The 22646-nt window shown below is 47.3% G+C and overlaps 1 long non-coding RNA gene across 1 annotated transcript; it reads right to left on the reverse strand.

The window, feature by feature from the left end:
- Window positions 1-18151: 18151 nt before the first annotated feature.
- Window positions 18152-22141, reverse strand: LOC139046967 (uncharacterized). The gene is made up of 2 exons (XR_011507010.1): window positions 21623-22141; window positions 18152-18356 (listed from the first exon to the last, which is right to left on the reverse strand). It is a non-coding gene; the product is annotated as an uncharacterized lncRNA (long non-coding RNA).
- Between the last annotated feature and the right edge of the window lie 505 nt (window positions 22142-22646).

A 22646-nucleotide genomic window follows, 5' to 3' on the forward strand; every position in this document is an offset into this window, starting at 1 on the left:
AGTCCGGATGTTCCCTCGTCCATGAACCAATGAAAAGCTTGCGCCGCATTCTTGAAACCGTAAAGCCCACAGAGATTCAACAGTCCGAAAGGAGTAGAGATTGCTATCTTCAGATTTCTCGCTCGATTCGACAGGAATTTGGTGGTATGTGTCTCGTCCTTGTTACTTTGCGGTTGCATGTGTTTGCGCTGTTACAATTTTTATGTTGTTGGTATGAGCTAATTAAATCGATCTTGCTCTATATTTTAGTTCCTGCGAGACGAGCGTCGAATTCACGTATGTGGGGAAGGGGATATATATCCGAAGTATTGATGGGGTATTCAAAGCGCTGTAGTCACAGAATGGCCGCCAGTCACCACTGTCCTGCTTTGTAACCAGATGGAGAGGAGAAGACCAATTGCTGGAAGAAAGATAAATAATGCCGAGCTGAAGCATGTGTTCTAATGCACACCGGGCCACTTCCAACCTCCGTCCATGTGAGCCTCCGTAGCTGCGCGGTGACAGGTGGGCCAGAGGTGGCGATATAATGCGCCACCTTGTGTTCCACGGGCGGCGCATCGCTTCGGGGCTTCGTCAGTTGCCGGTACTCAGCAAGCGCCTTGTCGTACGTCGTGTTTGTGGATGCCATATGAGGTGAGGTTGGCCTGCAGGCCAACTACGTCGAGGGATGTGACATTATTTTTCGGGCACCGATCGCGAACACTCACATCTACGTTGAAATGGCTGAGGAAGTCCGCTTTCAGTATGTCAAAGCGGACATCGGCGATCACGAACACCCATCTGTGCAAGCGCCGGAGTCCGATGTCTATCGTTATTGACCGGAGCTCATATGACGCGGTGGCGATCACCGCGTGGAGCATGGGCGTGAACTTGCCGCGTCCGCGATCTGCGGCAGTGGCGGGAACTATGGACAGCACGGCTCTCGTGTCGGCGAGTAGGCGGGTGCCGGGGATGCCGTGGACTACAAAGAACAGGCGGCTTGCGCGAGGGCTCATGTCGCATGCCGTTTTTAGCAACTGGCCGGCTCATTTCCTGTCCGCCAACAGGGCTGGATGCAGCGACTTGCTTGTTCGCGAAAGCGATGGTGGCACCAGCACAACTGCCACGGCGAATCTCTAGGTACGCTCCGAAACTGTGAACGCGAATGGTTGCGCCGAAGTTTGTCGCCAACCTTGCCACCCGTCGTCAGCTTCTCCAGTCCACTGGTAAGACGATCGACTGTTTCCTCCAGGCGCGACAGTCGGTCACCTGGCTTTGAGACTCTCGCAGCGGCGACAGGTAGCTGTGACGCAGACGAACAGTCGCATACGAGGTGTTGCGACGCCTGTTACTCGAACGTCGACTGGCGTTACTACTGGGTAGCGTGGCGTTGCCGGCAGGCTGCAGGCGTCCGGTAGACCATGGCGATCAGGCAGGGGAGAGACTATTTCGAGTGTGAAACTTGCACTATTGATTCCGTCGTAGGTGAAGGATATAAAGAAGATGATGAATGAAAAAAAAACTACATTGCGGGGCTGCTTAAATAGGCCAGCTAAAGTCGTAGGCGGGATTTTGCTCACGACAACGTCACGTGACACGTACTTATTCTCGTCGGTGCTTGGCGACTGCTCCCTCTCCCCTAGGTGATGTTGCACGTGCTTGCCTCCTCTCGCGGCAAGGGTCTCCGCCTCAGTGGCACAGTTTGCGGAAGGGTTCTCCCCTTGGAATCGCACACACATAAGGGGGCCTCAAATCACTTCGGGGCGCCCGCCAAGCCGGCAACTACTCAAGACAACCATAGCAAATTAGGGGTCCATCCTCCGTTTCGATTAGGCAGGGTAATTTAGCGCGACAGCGTTAGGGAGCTCGTGTCGCAGAAAAGCCGGTGTCGTCGGCGTGGGTGGCATTGGCAGTGAGAGAAAAATCCCGGATGATCATTTTTGCACGGGGTGTTACACGGCAGTCGTAGCAGCGGTGAGCAAGTGCACCTAGCCTATCGAGACTCATCTCGTCAGAATCCGCGAGCACCATGCGTGCGGACTGTGGGAGGCGCTGCAAGAACAGCTCGCGCAAAATTCAAAGCTGGCCATCGTTTGCGGAGTAGCCCCCCAGCAGCTGACGCAACCGGTGCAGGAACAGTGGCGGTCATTGGTTGCCGAGTTCCTCGGAGCTATTGCAGCCTTATCACGTCCGGGTCACCACTTGTTGGGAGCTCGGTTTAGCGGAGGCAAGTAATACACATTTTGACATGCTGAGAACGAAGATTAGACTGGCTTTATTCCACAGTAAAACTGATGTGCCGAGTGGCAGTGGCGGCACCCGTGTCGGGTAGCCACCTCAGGTCCAAAGAAAGAGCAGGGGCAATGACAGCTGCGTGGAGGCCAGGCGACGTAACTGAGATTTATAGAAGAAGGGGGGTAAATCACAGTGAGAGATGGTCGGTACACCCTTACTTTTCTTTCAGCAAGCTTCTAATCGCCTCTTAATTATCTCTGTAGCAGACGTGTTTACTTTCCCTCCGCTCTCGCTGAACCCAAGGGATTCAAGGAGGCCAGCGATTCCTAAATGGACCGCTGCGCAGTTATCTTCCCATTCTAATAGAAAATGCTCCATTGTTCCCATAGTTTTACCGCACCGAGCACATGCTTCTTCTTCCTTCTTATATCTCGCTTTATAAGTGCGTGTTCTAAGCCACCCTGATCTCGCTTCGAAAAGTAATGAGCCTCCATCTGAGTTATCATAAATCGTTTCTTTCCTGATTTTGGTTTTTCCTCTTGAGTAGTTACTCATGGCCGGTTTCTTTTCCATTGCCGCCTACTGTGAGATTATCTCAGCCTCTCTAACTTTCCGCTTGACGTTCTCTGCTGCTGTGTTACCTTACATGCCGCATACTTGCTGGTAAGCTTCTTAGTTCATTTGATCCAGTGTGCATCAATGTTCTTCCTCTACAAATACCTGAACACTCTCTCATCTCCTTTAATTTTTACCATATTCCTCAGTCGCTCTTCATAATCAATTTCACTATGATCTTCCCTCACATCAAAATTCGTCCAGCCCATACCACCTTGCACACATTCATTTGTAGCCTTCCCGTGAGCGCCCCATACGAGGCGTCCCAGCGACCTTTAGTTGCCGTCGAGTCCTGATTGTACCCCGGATTTCAAGCAAACAACCGCATTTCTAAATGTAAGTCCTGCAACCATTACACCTTTCCAGAAACCCCGGAGCACCTCCTACCTCTTGTGTCCCCATAGTGCTCTGCGTTTCATTATGGCCGCATTTTTCTTCGTCATTACTGTTATTCTTTTTTCCTGTGTTTCCGAATATCTATTGCCTTATTTTATCCATATACCGAGGTATTTATATTCTTTTAGGCGCGATATTTCCTGGCACTGTGTTGTCACTGTCAATTCGCCGGTTTCACTGAGCCCTGTAACACTTGAACTTTTAGCGCTAAATTTCAGACCTAACATATCGCCTTCCTGTCCATAGATATTAGCCAGCCTTGCATATCACTTTACTTGCTAGCGAGCAACACAATGTCCTCCGCATAAAGCAAACCTGAAAACTGCTTCTCTATTACTTTACCCACCCGTTTGTAATAGAGATCAAACCCGATATTACTTCCTCCTAGCGCCCTTTCGATCCTCACTCTGCAGTGGGAATAAAAGGCACCCCTGCCTAATACCCATGTTGATTACGATTTTGTCCTCGCTTCACATCCCTTCCCATTTAACGCAAACGGTATTTTCTAGGCAAATCTCTCTCAAAAGCTGTTGAAAATTTTCGCCTACACCATCCTTTCCAGAATATCCAACATAACATAGGCGCCGACTGCGGGTCGGGGGAGGAAGGGGGGGGGGGTGCTGAGACTCAGCCCTTTCCGGAGTATTCCGGGCGGGGGGTCGCTGAGCTCCCCCTCCCCCCCCCCCCTGCCTAACGTACCATTGCCAGAGCTTCGTCACCCACATCATTGGCGTTTTTTTTTTCACGTGCCTCTACCCTCTGACTTAAAACTTTATTGTGGCTCAGCTTACTGCATCAGTATTGGTGGCGCGGCCGTGCATGGCTCTTAATTCTTACTTTCGCTTCACTTCTGCAAATCCGAATATTAGGAGGCCAAGCGCATATGCATTATTTTACATTTCCACTGGAAACACTATACACATACAAAGTGTATCTAAATACATGCACAGTGCAAAAGTTTATTATATTTGTGGAAACAGAAGGAGGTAGCAAATTAAACACTCTTTCTAAAGGTGTGAATAGCCTATGCTTAATGAATCAATATGTTTCTGTATGTTCACCTCGTTTCAAATTGCTTTGCCTGCTTTTCTTTACCCCCCCAAAAACCTGCACACTTCAGTGATCCTTACGGCAGTCTTTTATCGACGGCATGTAAAACTTACGTAAGTGATATGTGTCTGAGTATCGCTTCTCTTTCCATCAAGCAATGCTAACGACTGATGGAAAAAGAACTATTCTCATAATTTAAATTTATTAGCAGTATTGTACCTAGGTCACCTTGCATCCGGGGCCCATAAGTATTCTGTCCCCCACCTCCCCCCGCCCCGACCTCCGTGTGTAGTAGGGAGGGGTGTGGTCACCAGCACAGCAGCCTTGTATACGGCACATGATCCAGCCCCCCACCCCCCCCCTTTTCGCTTTCGTTCTCAGAGATCTCAAATGTAACAGGTATCCGCGATTTTTTTTTGACGAGGTTAGCAATATGGGCTTGTTGGTCGGTCGTCATTGAAAGGAGCGCTTGTCTTCGTCTTCGTTTCTTCTTGTGTACTGGTTTTGTTGCGCTATACAGGTACCTTTCAATGCTGTTTTCTTGTGTGTACCAATTAGCACAGGGGCAGGCAATTAACACAGGTGCAAGTAACACAGGATGTGCGAACGTACACAGTGCGTTCGCACATCTGCTGTCAGAATGTAAGGCTTGGAAGCCAATACAGATGCAGCATAGTAGAGATATGGCTCACAAGTAACAAACATATTTTAATAAAGTTTCAATTAACGATTTTAGAGGAAACACTGCAGTTTAGAAATTGAAGCCGGACAATCGTGCGTTTCCCAACAACTTCAGAAAAATTGCGGTATCTTCAGGGTTGTACTAATTACGTGCTAATTTTTTCCGATGATAAATAAACTTCGAAAAATATTAAAAAACACGTTACCGTACTTCCACACGCATCATAAAGCAGCGCCCTCGAACAAGCTCCCACTGATTTAACCAGTACAAACTAACAGAAATAAAAAAAAAACATCGTGATCCAGCTACGGCCTGATCTGCCGCGCCTTGGCTTAACAAACACGTGGGAAACAAGCTGGGATAGCTGTTGTCTTCGTGTAGATAAAGTGGACGAAAGCTGCTTCTTTTTTTTTCTTGCCATAAAGCCTACCCCCCACAAAGGCGAATTCACGGCGTCAGTGCAATTGTTTAAAGGTGTGTTTTGTTTCGTCCCAGTCGCCACGTCTTTCTCTAATGAGCAGAAAGTAAAAATGACCCTTGCCTAGGGAGCAGCAAATGACAACAAGAGGAAGACTGCAGCTTTATATCAGTCATGGGAAGTCTAGCAGTAGACCAAACGCGTCGACTACCATCAGAAATCATAAAAACTTGAAACATACCGGCAGCCTCAAGAAACAGCAGTCTAGGAATCCATCTTTGAGTCCTAGCCTAAGCATGGATGTTCTAGCACTCATGGCCTCAAACCTTAATGCCAGAATGTGGGACGAGGCCGCCCTGGTACCAATTTCCAAGTCATCAATTCGGGGGATTCTAAACGACGATCTTTAGCCCGTACCACCCTAACCCGCACCAAACCGGCACCTGTATAATCGCCCAGATTTCTCGAATTGGGTCCTCACAAAAGCCGATGAGTCACCGGACTTTTTGATCGACACCATGTGCACACATGAATGCAACTTTAGATAAACGCCCCGGTAGATTTGCATAATGCACTATTGGAGTTACTACAGTGCACACTGGGTAAAGCACAATCGGCACGAGTACCAGTGATCGTTCAATGTGGGGTGCGGAAGTTACGCCGATGCTGTAATCAGTCCCATCTTCTTGGATCACACACTGACCGGACAGCGTTACGCCGACAAAAGTCTTGAAGGAGTGGTGGATGAGTTTCGCAGCGAATTCCCACTGTCACGTCTTCCACTTCTGTGGCATCAGCAAGAGCACGAAACTGCTTGGATGCGACTTTTCATGCGCAATAGATTGAAAGGCACGGCCTGTAAATTGGCCGGCTAGGTCCCCTGACCTCCCTCCACTCGATTTCTGTCTTTGGGGTTATGTGAAAGGGCGTGCTTGCATTATGGAAGATGGATGTCAGATTAGCTCAAGACTAGGATAATAGATGTCTGCAGAAGAATTCGATCATCGGTCACCAAGAAAGCCATTGAATATGTGATCAAGCGGACTCAGTACTGCGTTGCTGCAGACGGACACCTATTCGAACACATCCTCTAGGCAGCAGCTGGTGAGCAGCGGCGCTTTCGAATTCATAGTTGAAAAGCCACACTGAAATCTGATGTTCATTTTTTGTGCAGGCGTCCCTATTGACAATTCCGCTCATTTAGATGGGGCTTTGAACGCATCGGTTTTGCCTTTACTCAACACGTTGGTCGCTTCTCGGTCTGTTTATTTCGCTTTTATTTTATGCCGTGAACTTGTTTTTGCCGCACGCATACACTATCATGGAAACTAAAGCCGTCACTTTAATTTGGCTTTGGTCCGAAGCAAGTTTATGGCGCGCAATATAGCTTCGCGCGCACTCTTTCTTTTCGGCGCGAGCGAAGCCGGAATTGCCGAAACATTCTATGCCTATTACATTGCGTTTCGCGTGTCATGCGTGGTAAGACGGGCGCTTCGGCCACATTATCAAGAGGTTTTTGTTATCAATGTGATCAGTCGGCCTTGAGAGATGCATAAAAGTGTGATGTAGACAGGAAGGAATGGCTGCAAAGCCGTGAAACCTGCTGTTGGTGCTCCTTCCATACCATTATCAAGGTGACGCGCTGTCTCTTCGGGTTTGCGACAGGCAGTTCAGTTGCCTTCAATCAGCTTATTTAAGGGCGCTGCTTTCTGATGCGGGTTTGAGCACATACACGTGGTATTTATCACATATGGTGAAGTTTCTTTGCCAGACGGAAAAAAATGCATGCAATTGGTGCGTCGCTGAAAGAACAGCAGTGAGATGCAATTTAGGAGTGCCTGGGCGGTAATTCCAAACGGCTCATTGACACTTTGATAATTAGGACAGTACTTCTCGAATTACATAATTGCAATTGTCGAACTAAATTTCAGGAATGAAGGAATTACTGGTGGCTACTACACTGCTTTCGAAACAATATGCACTAGGTTTTCTTCGAGTAACGCAACTGCTCCTTTTATAGGTTTTGGTGCACGATAGTTCGGGCACGCTGTATAATTCACTCAGTAACCCAAATGAGGCCGAGTCGGATTCACTCGAAGTTAGAATCAACAGCAGTCATGCGGAGGAGCACTTGAGAAAGAAAAAAAAAGACAGAGAGAGGCTGCAGTTTCACCGAAATAGCGAAGCATCCTTAGTGAAAGTGAAGTATACGACAAATACGCGAAGGTAGATTACACCAACGAGACACGCCAGATTCTTGCTGGTGGGAGAGGACTAAGGCTGTGAAATTGAACTTTCTACGACTGGGATGTCTTGCAAATTGTCATATGCGGCCGTCAGTTCAGTGAACCATTCTTCGAGATCGCACTTTGTTTCTTCAAGACCAAGGAATGTATATATGAAATAAAATATATGTATAAATATATATATATAAAATATATCTATAATTTTTAAATATATTTTTAAATATATTTTTTAAATATATATATATATATATATATATATATATATATATATATATATATATATATATATATATATATATATATATATATATATGCATGCTATTGTTATCATCCAGCACACACGGCCGCCTGATCCCGTTGATAATGTGGGCAGACCGTCGCTCTGACCACTGGCCAAGCGCGAAAAGCCTGAAAAGGCATAGAATCGGAAAAGGCATCGCTACAAAATACCAGCCCAGGCTGCCTTTCCGCGGGCTCGTGGGCTTCGCCCACGGAGCAAGAAACATTTAGGAGTGGAAACTCCACTTTGTGCGGCGACCAGGAAAGGTCACAAGCCAGCGGAGCCGTTATCATGCTGGCGGCCTGGAAAGAAATTACCGGCGTTGAGGGCGCGCCGGATTTTTTTTTCGCTGCGGCTTCTACGACGCGCCGCATGGCGCCGCCACTGTATAAGGCCCCGTCGGCGCATACAACAATTGTGACCTTATCTGGTCGCCTGAGTTCGCTCGCACTGATGGGAGTTTCACCTCCTAAACGTCTTACTCCGTGGCTTCGCCGAAGGCGTCGGCCTCGCTGATCACCTCTAACCGCAACTCTCTCCACGCCTGCAGCCTTGCGGCTGCTGCTACTGCTCACCTTTCTCTCTTTTCTCCTTCCAATCTCCATCGCCTGGCGCAGAGCGTTTTAGGTGCGCTGTATTGGGAGACAGTTGCACACCTGTTTCACAACCTTTACCTAAGAACCCATATCGAAAGCAAGTGTTGCGGAAAGAGCGGTGTCAAGCGGCGAACGCGACTCACAGGCGCCGCACGCTGAGACGGTGGAGATTGAAAGCGTCTCGGCAGGAAACATTTGAGTGGGCGAGTCGACAGCGTCGCTCATTATGGCCACGTAAGGAAGTCAAAAGCGCTAGAAATAAGTAGTTCCGCCGGAGTTTAGCGAAGATGCAGTTTACGTGACTCAGTAGAATCTGTGAGGAAGCCAAAGCCATTAACACGCAAATAAACCTCGATGAAATTACCTTTGTTTTATTTTTCTTCCTGACAAAGGTTTCTGAACTCTTGACCTAATATTACTGCATTCATTGAGAATCTGTTTTGCAGTGCGACTAATTCATGAGTGCTAGTTTAGGGCTGCTGCTTCATTTTGCTAGATTAGCATTGTAGATAAATAGGAAAATAAGCTTCGTGAAGTTTTGTGAGGATATGTTTCGAGCTTGCCGGCTGAGAGGTTGTGCTTGCGATGTGTTTCAACTGACGCTTGTTGTGAGCCAGAAATTGCAGCCCAAGCTCACCAACCATTTAGCGGTGCTTACGACGTGGAATGAAACAGCTATCGGAGTTCGTCGACCACCTAGCGGAAGAAACTTGTAGGACAACCGCCTGCTGCTATCGAATACCAGCGCAATGCCTCCGGACAGTAGACGCAGTCTCCTGCCTATTAGGATGTCCCTTCCCCAGCGCGGCAGTCTCTTGCCACTGTATTGGGGGGTGAACAATTCGTCTCACACCGCCCAAGCCACAGCGAAAGCCCGGACGTTTGAAATACGCTGTTCCGCCCAGAATCATCGCAATAAAAAGTCATGAGCCGTTCCAGTCTTTGAAGCTGTGTGACCAGCGAAGCTGTTTAGCACATCCATGACACTGAGGTGACACAGAATTTTGAAGAAAGGTACGAACTCACCTTTTGCGTTGATGTCAGGGCATGGCGACGAAATGTACTCAAACAAATTTATTGTCTTGAACGGTGGTCATGACTTGTCTTGATCGTGGCCTCACTATTTGTCTGGTGTGGGGGTGGTGACGATGACCTCGCAGTCGCTGTGGTACACGCTGATCTGCTTGGATACATGGAAGGATGGGACGTTCGTCGTCTTGCATAGCTTGCTTTGCGGTCCGCTTCTCCATCGCGATGTTCTGTCGTGTTCGTCGGCCGCTACCCCGATGACATCCCCGTAAAGGAAACTTGTTGTAAAGGCTTCATTGTCCCTTGGTATCGACGGTCTCAATTACTTTGTGGTCGTTGTTGTATACGTTGGTCGGCGTGCTCGCAGCTGCAACCACATTCTTTGATAATGCCAAATCGATTCACGCGCGCCGCTGGGTGGTCGGTTGGACAGTATTTGTGCCGCATCGCAAGCGATATGTCTGCAACAGGAAACTCCCGTTTCGGTCCCGAAGGGTTCACATTGAAATCCCCGACAACGACAACAGTAGCAGTGTTTTTGGGCATTGTTTAATATGAATCATGCATACGAACTAGCTCACGCCCAAACCCTTCTAAGTCATCGCAACCCAGCCACGCAGAGTGGGTAGCCATGAACCTTACGGGACAATGAGACATTGCATTTTTTGCTTGATTACAAGGGTATCATCCGTTGCCCACGGGGTATGAGCCATTGATGGTATGAGATTGATTGATTGATTTATTGATTGAAAACATCTTTATTTGCAGGATATTCGTAGAAGTCGTGGGTGGGCCGCCTATTCCGGTAGCCCACTGGTTACTGCTGCTGCGCTGGCCCTCCCCACCAGCCAGTGCTGACGGTCAGGATCATCGCTGAGCAGAATAGCCTCCCACTGTTCTTTTGAGGGATTTGGAATGGGGTCAACTATGGGGTTAAACTGGCAAGCCCACACCATGTGGTAGAGGTTAGCTACCGCTCCACAGTGTAGGCATTGCGGGGAGTATAGTGTAGGGTACCACTGGTGTAACTTAGCTGGCGTTGGGTATGTATTAGTTTGTAACCTACTAAGAGTGTTCTCTTGCAACTTATTGAGGGATTTATCTGGTGTTGGGTACTCCTTCCTGGCTGTTCTGTATGGTGCGAGAATGTCAGCATACACTGCTAAAGCAGTTAGGTCCCAGCTCTCTTCACGGTCATCAGGGGGAGACGCCCGGTATAGAAGAGCTCGGGCATGCCTGTGAGCGGCTTCGTTTCCTTCTGGTTGTTCCAGGTGACCGGGAAACCAGATGACTGAGGCTTGGCTGGGTGGATGCTTAGTCAGCAATGAAAACCCTGACCTGTGAATTAATCCATTATTGAAGTTGCGACAAGCGTTCTGGGAGTCAGTGAGCACATCGGCGTTGGGGTTAGATGCTATAGCTAATGCAATAGCTGCTTCCTCTGCGTGAGTGGGGTTGGAAGTTTTCATCAAGGCGTAATTCCCCACCGATCCTGAAGGCGTTGAGACCACAATAGTCATCACTCCATTCTTTGCCCTGCGGCGTCCACATAGAGAGTGTTACGTTGCTCGTCCCATTTCTTCTGCAGGGCTTCCCCTCTTGCTTTTCTCCTTTCGATGTTATATACGGGATGCATGTTCCGCGGAAAGGGGTACACGTTGATGCGTCTCCTCACATCACGTGGTACCTCTTCCGTTTGGTCTATCGTATAGGGCAGATTAATATGGATCGTTTTCTAGCAGATCTCTACCTGTTTTTGAGAGTGTGAGCCTATTGAGTTGTGAGAGGCATTGTGCTTCCCACATCTCTTTGAGGGTATTATGTACTCCTAGAGCCATGAGCTTTGCCGTTGGCGTGGAGTTTGGTAGCCCCAGTGCCGTCTTGTAGGCCTTCCGGATCAGTCTCTCCAACTTTTCAATCTCCGACTTGGAGAGGTTATAGAATGCCGTCCCGTACATTATCCGAGAAATCACGAAAGCCTGCACTAAGCGGATGGCGTCCCTTTCCTTCATGCCATGGTGCTTATTTCTGATACGATGTATCATCCGGAGGATTTGCTCGGTGGATGTTGTAAGCTTCTTCACAGTGGAGGTGTTCTGTCGCCCCTGCGGGATATACAGCCCTAGGATCTTGATCTCCGTGGGTTTCGGTACTGAGTGGTTGTCTATATACACCGTGATGTTCTGCGCCAGGGGTGTCCTCGGGTTCTTCAGGATGAGCAACTCGGACTTTTCCGGCGCACACTGGAGGCCTATTTCCCTTTCGTACTGGTCCAGCGTGTCCGCTGCTGCTTGGAGACGCTCCTCGATCTCCGCGTCACTCCCCGAGTTGCACCAGACAGTGATATCATCCGCATACAATGTGTGTTTGATACCCGGGATTTCGGAGAGAAGGCCTGGGAGATCTTTCATAGCCAAATTGAACAAAAGGGGTGACAGTACCGCCCCTTGCGGAGTTCCTCTCGGGCCTAGAGTGATGGGATCTGATTTTATTCCACCGAAGTTTATAGTGGCTTGCCTTGCTGATAGGAAATTTTTGACATAGTTGTAGGTTCTGGCGCCACAGTTGGTGTCGGCAAGGCTGTGAAGAATATTTTTATGCAGAACGTTGTCAAACGCTCCTTTCAAATCAAGTGCCATGATGGCCCTTGTCTGTGACTTGGGAGGAGTCTCAAGGAGATCCTTGTACAGGTACAAGAGGGCGTCCTGGGTCGATAGGTGAGGGCGAAAGCCGAATTGAGTGTTAGGTAGGAGGTTGCTCTCTTCTAAGTATCTACTGAGTCTCGTGTTGATGACCCTCTCTATGAACTTGCCCAAACACGAGGTCAGCGATATCGGTCTTAGATTATCCAGTTTAAGAGGTTTGTTTGGCTTTGGAATGAACCGAACCTCGGCCGTCTTCCAGAATGATGGTATATGGTATATGAGCCATTGAGGGTATGAGACGTGCTGTTCTGTATGTTGTGTGCATTATTAGAAAGAATCTAAGCAATGTTCGCTTCACTTTGCTGAACGCTTGTAGTCTCTGCATTACGATACTATGAGGCATTGTATTTTTGCTTGCTTACTGGAATATGAGTGCTTACGGGGGCATGAACCGTCGATGATGGCAATCTTTGCTGACGGAGAACAAAAAAGGACGGAACCCAAGCCATATACATCTTCCCTGTAACTTGGCAAGTTTCATTCCCTGTAAATCGCCTAAGAGGCCGCAACAACAAAACAAATTGTGCGCGCATTCTCGCCTCTTTCCGCATGGCCGGGGCGATGCCGTTATGTCTGCGGGGGCTCACTAGTACGGTCTATATAATTACTTCATAACGCGTCTTGAAAAGTACAAATTGTAGCCGGCGCCTTAGCAAGGGCATTCACTTGAACTTAATTTTTAGGATGATACGAGTTTACAGATAATAGATCTAAAAATGTGGGACGGAATACATGGGTTTCTCTTGTCTTGAATGCATGAAAGAGCGTTTTGTTAAAAGAAGTAAGTGGAACAATAGAGCATTTTTGCAGCCCGTTTGATTAGGTATATCTCAGAACTGGTGTCAAGGAAATTCATTCCAATTGCATACGCCTTGCAACTCACCGGCTACAATTCCTAAATTGAAATAGGTGTCGTAAACTAATAAATTAAAAATATAATTAGTTTTGTTTTGTCGATTAGTAGAATATTTGTTTTGATCTTGCATGCAAGCAACGCGTGCCTCTGAATTGTTCAGGTCAAGGACTGGAATTATTTCACATGCAACAGCCGATCTTACAAAAAACTTCGTGAAACATAAAATTTACCACCCCACACATCACTGCCGTGGGCTCACGTGAATAGTACCGTGGTCACTCGCTACCTAACAAACAAAGCAAGTGCCTTTTTTTAGCGTTCTTGTTTACTGTCATGCCAGTCTGCTTGTATATTCATTTGTGTCTATACTTACTCACTTTTTTGGTGTTTATTTCTATTGTAAAATGCGCTTTACTTTACGTCTACAAACACTTTACATCTGTCACCGTCCAACTTTGTTATGGTGGCAAGCTGCAGGCAGTTTGGGATTTGCAATACTTTCTTTAAGACCGGCTGTGGTTGCTTAGTGGCTTTGGTTCTACACTGCTAAACACGACATGGTAGAATGAAATCCCGGCCATGGCGGCCGCATTTCGAAGGGGGTGATATGCAAGACCCGTGTAATTAATATATGTGCACACTAAAGAACCCCAGGTGCTCAAAATTGACCCGGAGTCCTCCAGTGCGGCGTGCCTGATAATAAGATCTGGTTCTGGCACGAAAAGCCTCACAATTTATTTTGAACATTTTTAAAGGAGTTTGTGATGTTCTGAAGCTACAAATGGTTGTGCATGCACAAGAAAAGTTTCGTTCCAGCTCACGCAAGCGTGCAGCTTTTGTCTTTACTGCACAGCGTTCCGGCAGAGTTCACCCATCTTTTCCCGGGACAACGGGGACTTGTAAAAGGCTTCATACAGGACGTTCGTCTTCGAGCTTCAGTGCGAGCAGTCTCAGCAAAACTGCGTCTTCTAGCTTTGGTTCTCCCTGATCAAGTTTCCGCCGAACTGCGTCGGTTGTAATCAGCTGATATCATCGAACGAGTGTGAGCGTCCGAGCGTATTTTTCCGCTCGTCGTGGATCGGAAGAAAGAAACTTCCTTTCGAATGTGCGTCGATCTCTGGGGACCCATCAGGGCTTTCGTTAGCAACGCCTTTCCACTACCGAGGGCTGACGAAATGTTGCACCAACTCGCTGATGCACTGTCTTCAGTAAGTTAGACCTACAAGCCACTTATCATCAGGATGTATCGCTTGCGAAGAACCGTGAGCTTACTACGTTCATCACTCACGGCGGTCTCTTTCACTTCAAGCGAGTGCGTTTCGGTTTCGCAGCTGAGCCATCATGTCATCTGTTTTAATAGACTGTTCAGGTACCTTGTGCTATCTAGATAATGTTTTCATTTGGGGCTCCACACAAGCTGAGCATGGTAAAACTCTACAGGCTGCGCTTCCCAGAATGTCAGCTGCTGGCATGGAGCTAAATGCAAAAACTGTATACAGTGTCCGAGAGCTCAGTTTTCTTGGACATAGGGTGAGTGCAAACGGCATTTAGCCGCTAGAAAACATTGTTGAGGCCCCACAGCCAAATGACAAAAAGGCTCTGCATTAATTCTGGGTCTCACAGCATATGCAAACTTTATCTCACAGTATGCTGTATTAGTAGAACCACTTAGAAAACTTCTAAAGTAGGGACAATCTTTTGTTTAGGATCACGGTACTGCATACAGCTTTCAGACTATTGAGGACGTGGTTGCATGCCACTTCGGCTCTTACGCCAAAAATGTTAAGACGTACGTGGACCATCATGGCGCAACAAAATGCCCTTAGTTTCGTCCAGGAGATCTTGTCCGAGTACGCAACTGCAGAAAGTCTGCTCCTAAATACTCAGGTTCATTTAAGATTCACCGTAGGGTAGGTCGCAGGATTTTCAAGCTTGAATATGGCAAACGTTGGAAAGCATCCAAACTTATGAAATGCCCCGCACGACAGGATTTTTTTGAAAACTTAACTGAAAGAAGTAATTCCAGTGACTACCTATCCCTTGATGATGGTCTCCCACCTTTTCCGCCAGCTCCTACTGATATAGGGGATACCTCACATTTCTTGTGGCGTAAACGTGCAGTACGCACAACGTCAAGTTCGCTGCGGTAATTACCGTCATACGTAATGGCCTTTTTTTTCTTTAAAGTATTTTGCATCTTACTTAGGTCCTATAGTACCGTCACCGGGGCAATCCCCCACATCGTTGCAGTGTAGAGAAAGAGAGAGACTTTATTAGAAAAACAGAATTTTGCCGGCGCGTATACAACCGCTGCCATGCTACTCTGTATAGGGATGGGGAATGGGATTAAAAGATTCTAAAGGAGAGTGGGAGAAAAAGAGAATAAAATTGAATATGAAATGTGCAAGTGGACCGGACAGTGATATTTACAGGTGTCATGGCGGGTATATTTAGGCTTTTCCATATGAAATGTTCAATCTTTAATGCTTTCCTATTAGACCAATTTCTGATAGGCATTTGAATAATACATCCAAAACCCGCTGCGGTTTTTAAGGTCCGGGCATTGGAGCTAAGATGCTGGGCAATGATAATGGATCGTGACAAATCATGTCCATTTGTTGCTCAAAACCTTCGCGGTACGTAGGGCATTCTAGTAATGTGTGCTCCATTGTCTCGAAGTTGCTACAGTTATCACAGCAGGGTTTAGTGGTAAGCTCTATGCGTTACAGATAACTGTTCCTGTATACCACGTTCAGTCTTCGACTGAACGTGGTATACAAGAACTGTCTCCAAAAATGTTTCCAAATGTCGAGGAAGCGGTCGTGGCAATTTCGATCCCATTTCTGGGTCAATGTAACGCAGAAAGTTATCTTGGTGAAGCGGCAGATTCCGGATGCGGTCTTTTTCTTGATAGGCACATTTTTTGCCATGTTTGAAGCGCCGGCGTTTGTAAAAAAATGTTCCTTGAAATTGCGGTATTGGAGTTCATTTCGGGCAGCGTCATCCACTTTTTTATTTCCGAAATACCGGCATGGCCAGGTATACACTGGAACTTGTTGCGATGCCTAGCAATTGTAGCCTTGTGGTGAAGTTAAGCAATGTCAAATGCTGCAGGTTGATTGAGGAAATTATGACAGGTCAAAAAAGAACCGACTGTTTCGTATGAGGTTAACAAAACAACTAAACTTTATTTCGATAGCGATGCCCGTTGCCGAGCGAGTTCGGAGGAGTACAGGGTTGCCCATTGTCGAATAGAATGAGGCAAAAGTTGGCAGTTCCTTCAGGGAGCGCTTAATGCCTGCTTCACCTCCACCGCCGGTCGGCTCGGAATTGCACTATCTTCTGGATCGGCCCATGTATGGGGAGTGCTTAACGACTGCTTCACCTCCGCCGCGAGTCGGCCCGGCATTGCACTATCTTCAGAATCGGCCCCCGTATGGGGAGCGCTTAACACCTGCTTCACCTCCACCGCCGGCCATCCCGGCATTTTACTATCATCTGCATCGGCCCACGTATGGGAAGTGCTTAACGCCTGCTTCACCTCCACCGCGGGTCGGCCCGGCATGGCACTATCTTCGGAATCGGCCCCGGTATGGGAAGTGCATAACGCCTCCTTCACCTTCATCGCCGGTTGGCCCGACATTGCACAGCGTTCGGGATCGGCCCACGTATGGGGAGTTTTTTTTTACCACACCAACGACGCGAAAATTTCCTTGGACGGTACAGGTATGCAGCTTCACTCTAAAAAAGTTTGTCCTAAAAAACATCCGTAAGAATAGTTTGCACCCTTGGAGGCTTATGTTGTGTCTAAACAAATATAATCTACCTTGCGATCTACCTTGCGTGCCTTCTTTCCCTTTACTTTTCCTTTATTTCATGGCTCTACACTGCACCCCCACCTGCGCCGTGCACATAACACAGCAGGACGACATCCGTAGCCTATACTGCGGCCATATGAGCAGCTCAAAAAATTACTTGAAAAGAGAAGCTCATACGACTTTTCATTCCTTGTAAAGACCACCGCACACATGAGTAATAATGTATATATTTTGCACATAACCACCTATCGGCACCACGAAAATAATAAATGGGCGCCCTCACGGCATTCTGCTAACTCGTGCACCCATTTTCAGAAATTGTGGTAACGTAAGGGTGCAGAATGGATATTTCGATAACCAATCCATCCGCGAGGTATACAAAAATATACCGGCGACACTTTTCGAGGGTACATTTCGCACGCTTCTTTCGGGCTTGGAAAAAAAAAAACATTTATGAAGTACATATGAGAACAGAAAGCTGGTTCATAAATTTTTCAATATGGTCTACAATTATCTTCAGTGACATTTCTGTCCTCAATATAGATAAATTTGAATTTAGATAAATGAATTTAGATAAATAATAATAACTAATACATTTAGGCGAGATTCAATAAAGTAATCTGACTAGCTTCAGGGCGACGGCAAAGAATAATAATCCGGTTCTATTCGTGCTAAGTGGCGCTTGTGTATACTTAAATATTTTGCACCACATACATGGGACACAATGTATACGCAGTGCTCCACTCACATTTGCAACAAAACATCACCGAATAAAGAAAAACAAGGCCGCGTTTCGAGGTCGTTAACAAAAACCAGAATATACAAATATGGCGATTACACATATGAGTAGGAAGAGTAGCCTGCGCGAAAAAAATGTGTTAGGTGGATGGCTTTACATATACGCCTATATGGTCATAGCCCGAACACTTTGCTCACCATCAGTTTAAAGAATTTTCAAACGGTCACGCAGTTAAACTCACTGCTCGTCATATTGAGGACAACGTATGGTAATGTACGTAAACACAATAATATTGAAGTCAAATTAACGCAGAAAATATAGCAGGATTGCCTGCAGTCTCCATATTTGCTTTGGTTCACCACGTTCAGCGCTCAGAAGCAAGGCGATTGGAAAAACTTAAGAGCCGCCCATGGCAAGTCCATCGAACCCAAGAATTTAGCCGTCACAGAGTGAATGTGATGAATCGCGAGCTCTTACGCCTAAATCAAAACAACGTAGTACTGTGGCTGAGAACGAACCATTATTATTGAATGACTGAGGATAACAGAGCAAAAGCTATCTACTATCGCTTGCGTTCGCTTAATGAATCAATGAAGGAAGGGAAAACTTTATTTATCCCTCAATAAAGGGAAGGGGACGGAATAGAGGGTGAGGGTAGGAACTACTTGAAGTAGGCCTCCTCTATCTTCTCAGCCCACTCCAGGATGGCCCCCTGAAAATTTGCAGAGCATGTAGACACGCGTACAAATTACACACTCATTACATGTACAAGTGCGCAAACAAACGTAAGCATAGGTGTCAAATGCATAATTTCCCAAAATTATTGCGTCACCACAAATTCAACATTGAGTTGGATCCATTTGTTATTATGAGGAAACATTATGACGGAGGGGCAGCGAATTCAACATGCGAAGAACCTTTGCACCATTAGGCGGACGGCATGACTGTTGCGGAAGGCCACAAACCTAACGTTGGTCTGCTAGAACATTACCCTCGATTCCTTTATGGCAAAGTGCCCAGCATATAATGATATGCTGGGTAGATACGTACGCTCTTCACCGAATGGAGTAGAGCTCAATAAGTATAGGGCTTTTCTATTTATTGAGTCACTTCGGGCTTTTACGACGCTTAGAGAGTATGTAAATATGACTCTTTTTCTAAGCTTTGATTTCATTATATACTTCACTGCGGACAATATTGCATGGGCTTCTGCGTAAATATGCTTGTTTCCGGGTGCAGTGCACCGGGTTCTGAGAAAGATCGACTGATGATTGCGCAAGAAACCCCTGCATCTGACATCGAAGCGTCCGCGTAAAACTCAGTGCAAGAGTACTTACACTAGAGTTCTAAAAAATGCATTTTAATATGTGACTCTGGCGCATGTTTCGTGACATCTACAAACGACATATTACAGCCTGCGCTGCCACTGCCATGGCGGTAACAGTTTCGCTTAAGTCATAGGACAATGTTCAAGGAGTGGAACGCCCATTTCCTCAATGAGGTTCCTCACACGCAAAGCAAGTGGCTTCCTCAATCTAGGTTGGTTATGGAAGAGCATAGTAGCGGCAATATCCTTTATGGTTGAATAAAAGGGATGTTCGATGTTCGCTTATATTCTCAGAAAATATGTAAAACTGCTATATGACCGCTGCAGATGAAGTGATCACTGATTTGACTCTACTTAGAGGCTCTGGATTGGACATGATTATGCCCCGAATAAGGAGGATCGCAGCAAATACCGAGAACACAGGAGAGCGTGGTAACACGGGCTCTCTCCGTTTCGAAAAAGTTTGCCTCATCCCATAACACGACACCGAACAATCGAATGCCGCGATGTCCTTGTTGGGCCGCGCGTGAAACAAAATGTATAGATGCAGCTGCTTGGCGCCAGATCCAAACCAATACGTTCTCCAGCCTTGCTCTCTGCCCCACTTTTTACCCCACCCAGTATCCCGACAAATGTCCTTTCTCTGGAGGACACCAAGACCTCTATCACTCTACGTGAGAATGCTCCAAACCACCCGGCCATCCTATAATACCCAAGGCGTGCCCATCCCGCTGGGAAGCCACTATTTCCAGCACAGCCTTAAAGCGACCAGCTATACCTGATTGACCGGGCCATCCAGATAGCAGCAGCAAATGTGGCTCTGGAATGAGGGCTCCATCCACTGGGACATCATTAACAAATAACAAATAAAGTTTTCTACTACTACTGTTCTGTCCAATACCGTGGGCCACAGCTGCAGTGTACCGTCGACAGTAAAATTTACAGACCACTCGAGCCCGCACCCGACGACGTTTTCGCGCCAGCTGGCAGTGCGACACTTTCCGTGAAGAGCAGCAGAAGTACGGAAACGAATCATCTTGTTCTCCTCGGCCACGTGAGTTTTTTTTCTTGCTCGTTCTCATCCAAAGCGTGCCGTCCAGCGGCACGGAACGATATCACCACAGTGGCACTCAGCTTTTGTCAGCAATATCAAATAAAATGATACTGCTGTCGAGACAAGCACGTCGCCACAATCGCTGAAGAGCGCGTTGCATGAGAAAAAAAAAGTATAGTGTCGCGCACAGGAAACGAAATTTAGCATGTCGGCGAACAGAAAAAGGGCATGTTTGTCCCAGCGCCTTTTTTATCGGCTGTTGATGCGCAGCATGTGTCGCGCAGAGTTCAATTGGCACGCCCTGGCGTCGCCCGTAAATTTTTTTTTTGCAATCGACTGCACCTCACGGAACGGTTAAAAATGGCAGGAAACGAGAGTTCAGTAGTCCGTTGCGAAGCTCACAATTAACCCGTAAGCGTGAAGGCGATAGCCTTCCTGCGAAACACGGGGCTCATCGACATCTGGTGACACACCACTGATCTCAACTCGAAGGAGGATCAGGCGGAACAATTGCCGGCTATGTATGCCAAGCTTACCGCGCCTGCTTCAACATCATCACCACCACCACCACCACCACCCGACCGCCCTGTAAATATAACATGTGCCCCAGAAAGGAACTTGGTGTAAAGTATTTTTCTTTTCGGTACACTTCCTGGGAAACATACAGCACAAGAGAGCCGCATAACGAATCTGATCACTTTCTAGGTATGACTAACCCTTGCAGCTTGGCCTCGCACGCACCTCATAAGATATCGTCCGTTGCTTTACAATGTCAGTATTGTTCCACGTTGACTCGTTTCACAACATTGCGCGACTTTCTACACGATTCGTAAAATACACTCGCTAAGCTCCGGAACGATTCCTTAAGTCATTGGCTGTAAAAGCCTACAAACTGAGCACTATCTGTGCTGGTCGCACATGTTCTCCAAATGTAAACCGATTACCCTCCTTGGTTCTCACCGGTTAGTGTACAAAATTTGTAGGCATTCCGCATACCGCCTCTAAACAAGCAGAAAACGCCATATTTAAAGATTTAATTTGGGCCCGTAATTGACGAAGATACCCACTTGCAAGCAGTAACATTCAGAACTTCATATATGATATTTCGTTTCTCAGGGTGTCATGTCAACTCGCATGAAATGCCGCGTTTTTGAAGCGCCCACGAGGCAGACACATGCCAAGAAAGTCGCACTGACCCAAGTTATACGCTATGCGACAATCTTATGACGTTACTTGACGTCTCCAGTTGCGCTCGAAACGTTTCTCAAGAGGGCGTGCGTTTACCTAATTGGCCTTTCTCGGCTTCTCGACTTCGGTAAATTAAAGCCGCCATGTTGCCTGTCACGTACCCACACTACTGCCCGTTCATTTCCGTTTCGCGGCTGCCGCGAAAACATGGACCTTGGACACGTTAGAATGGTCGACGCATGTTTGTGATGCCTTTCGGAAACTGCACGGTTCGCGCCATCCCGACTTTCCGCCCCTGTTTTACATGCCATAGTGGTGACGCACCACCTTCGTCTAGACAACTTCACCCCATGCGCAGTTAAATGGAAAGGCACGAACATCACGTAGCCCGATGGGCGCGCACACTTACCGTTGCTGCTGAGCTATGGCTAGCCGTGCTCGGACGTGGCTATTGGAGACGGTTGTTGTGCGGCCCTGGTGCCGTCAACATCCAACGAGGGCGGACCACTGCTGTCACAAATCCTGGTTGTTGGCTTAAGAAAGTGGCTGATCCAGGGCTGTCGGTGCCACGTCTGACTTCATAACTTTTGCTTTTAACGCGGGAATCGTCAACATCCACGTGACAAGACACGAAACCACGTTTTTAGGTGATACCGAATTGTACATGCGCAGCGGACGACGGAATGTTGTGATGCATCAGGCTCGTCGCAGCTATGTGCAGTGATACGCACAAACTTCGAACGTAGCTATTCGACGGAGGCGGCAGATCTAAGCGCAGCGGTAGGACAGGATTGCGTCGTGGCGCTTGTGTAATATTTCAGATGCCAGGTGCGTTTCATTAATAGGCAAATGACAGATTCATGAGTGGGACCATGAATCAGTGACCGATCGAATGTACGCATAGAAGCATACAGTTCTCTTCATCGCTGTCAAATATCTTAAGGAAGCGCAGCAATATTCATTTGCCTCTTCCCCTAACCCTGGCAGTTCTGGCTGCTGTCTTGCACAACAGACCTCCCCCTTTCGTGTATACAGTGTGTCGTCACAGGCCATGAGCAAAGCGAAGTTAAAAAAATTATGGGGTTTTACGTAGCCAAAACCACTTTCTGATTATGAGGCACGCCGTAGTGGAGGACTCCGGAAATTTCGACCACCTGGGGTTCTTTAACGTCCACCTAAATCTAAGCACACGGGTGTTTTCGCATTTTGCCCCCATCGAAATGCGGCTGCCGTGGCCGGGATTCGATCCCGCGACCTCGTGCTCAGCAGCCCAACACCACATTAACTGAGCAACCACGGCGGGTTCAAAGCGAAGTGCAAGCTTTGTGCAACGAGCTGGTGGGTAAAACCATGGTAAAGCATACCCCTCACGCCATGTCTACAATAACATCTGCTGCAGTTGGTCGAGTTCCTCAGTTGGCTGCACGTTGCTG

The sequence above is a fragment of the Dermacentor albipictus genome, chromosome 6 (genome assembly GCF_038994185.2).
Source record: "Dermacentor albipictus isolate Rhodes 1998 colony chromosome 6, USDA_Dalb.pri_finalv2, whole genome shotgun sequence".
Taxonomy (NCBI): Eukaryota; Metazoa; Arthropoda; class Arachnida; order Ixodida; family Ixodidae; genus Dermacentor; species Dermacentor albipictus.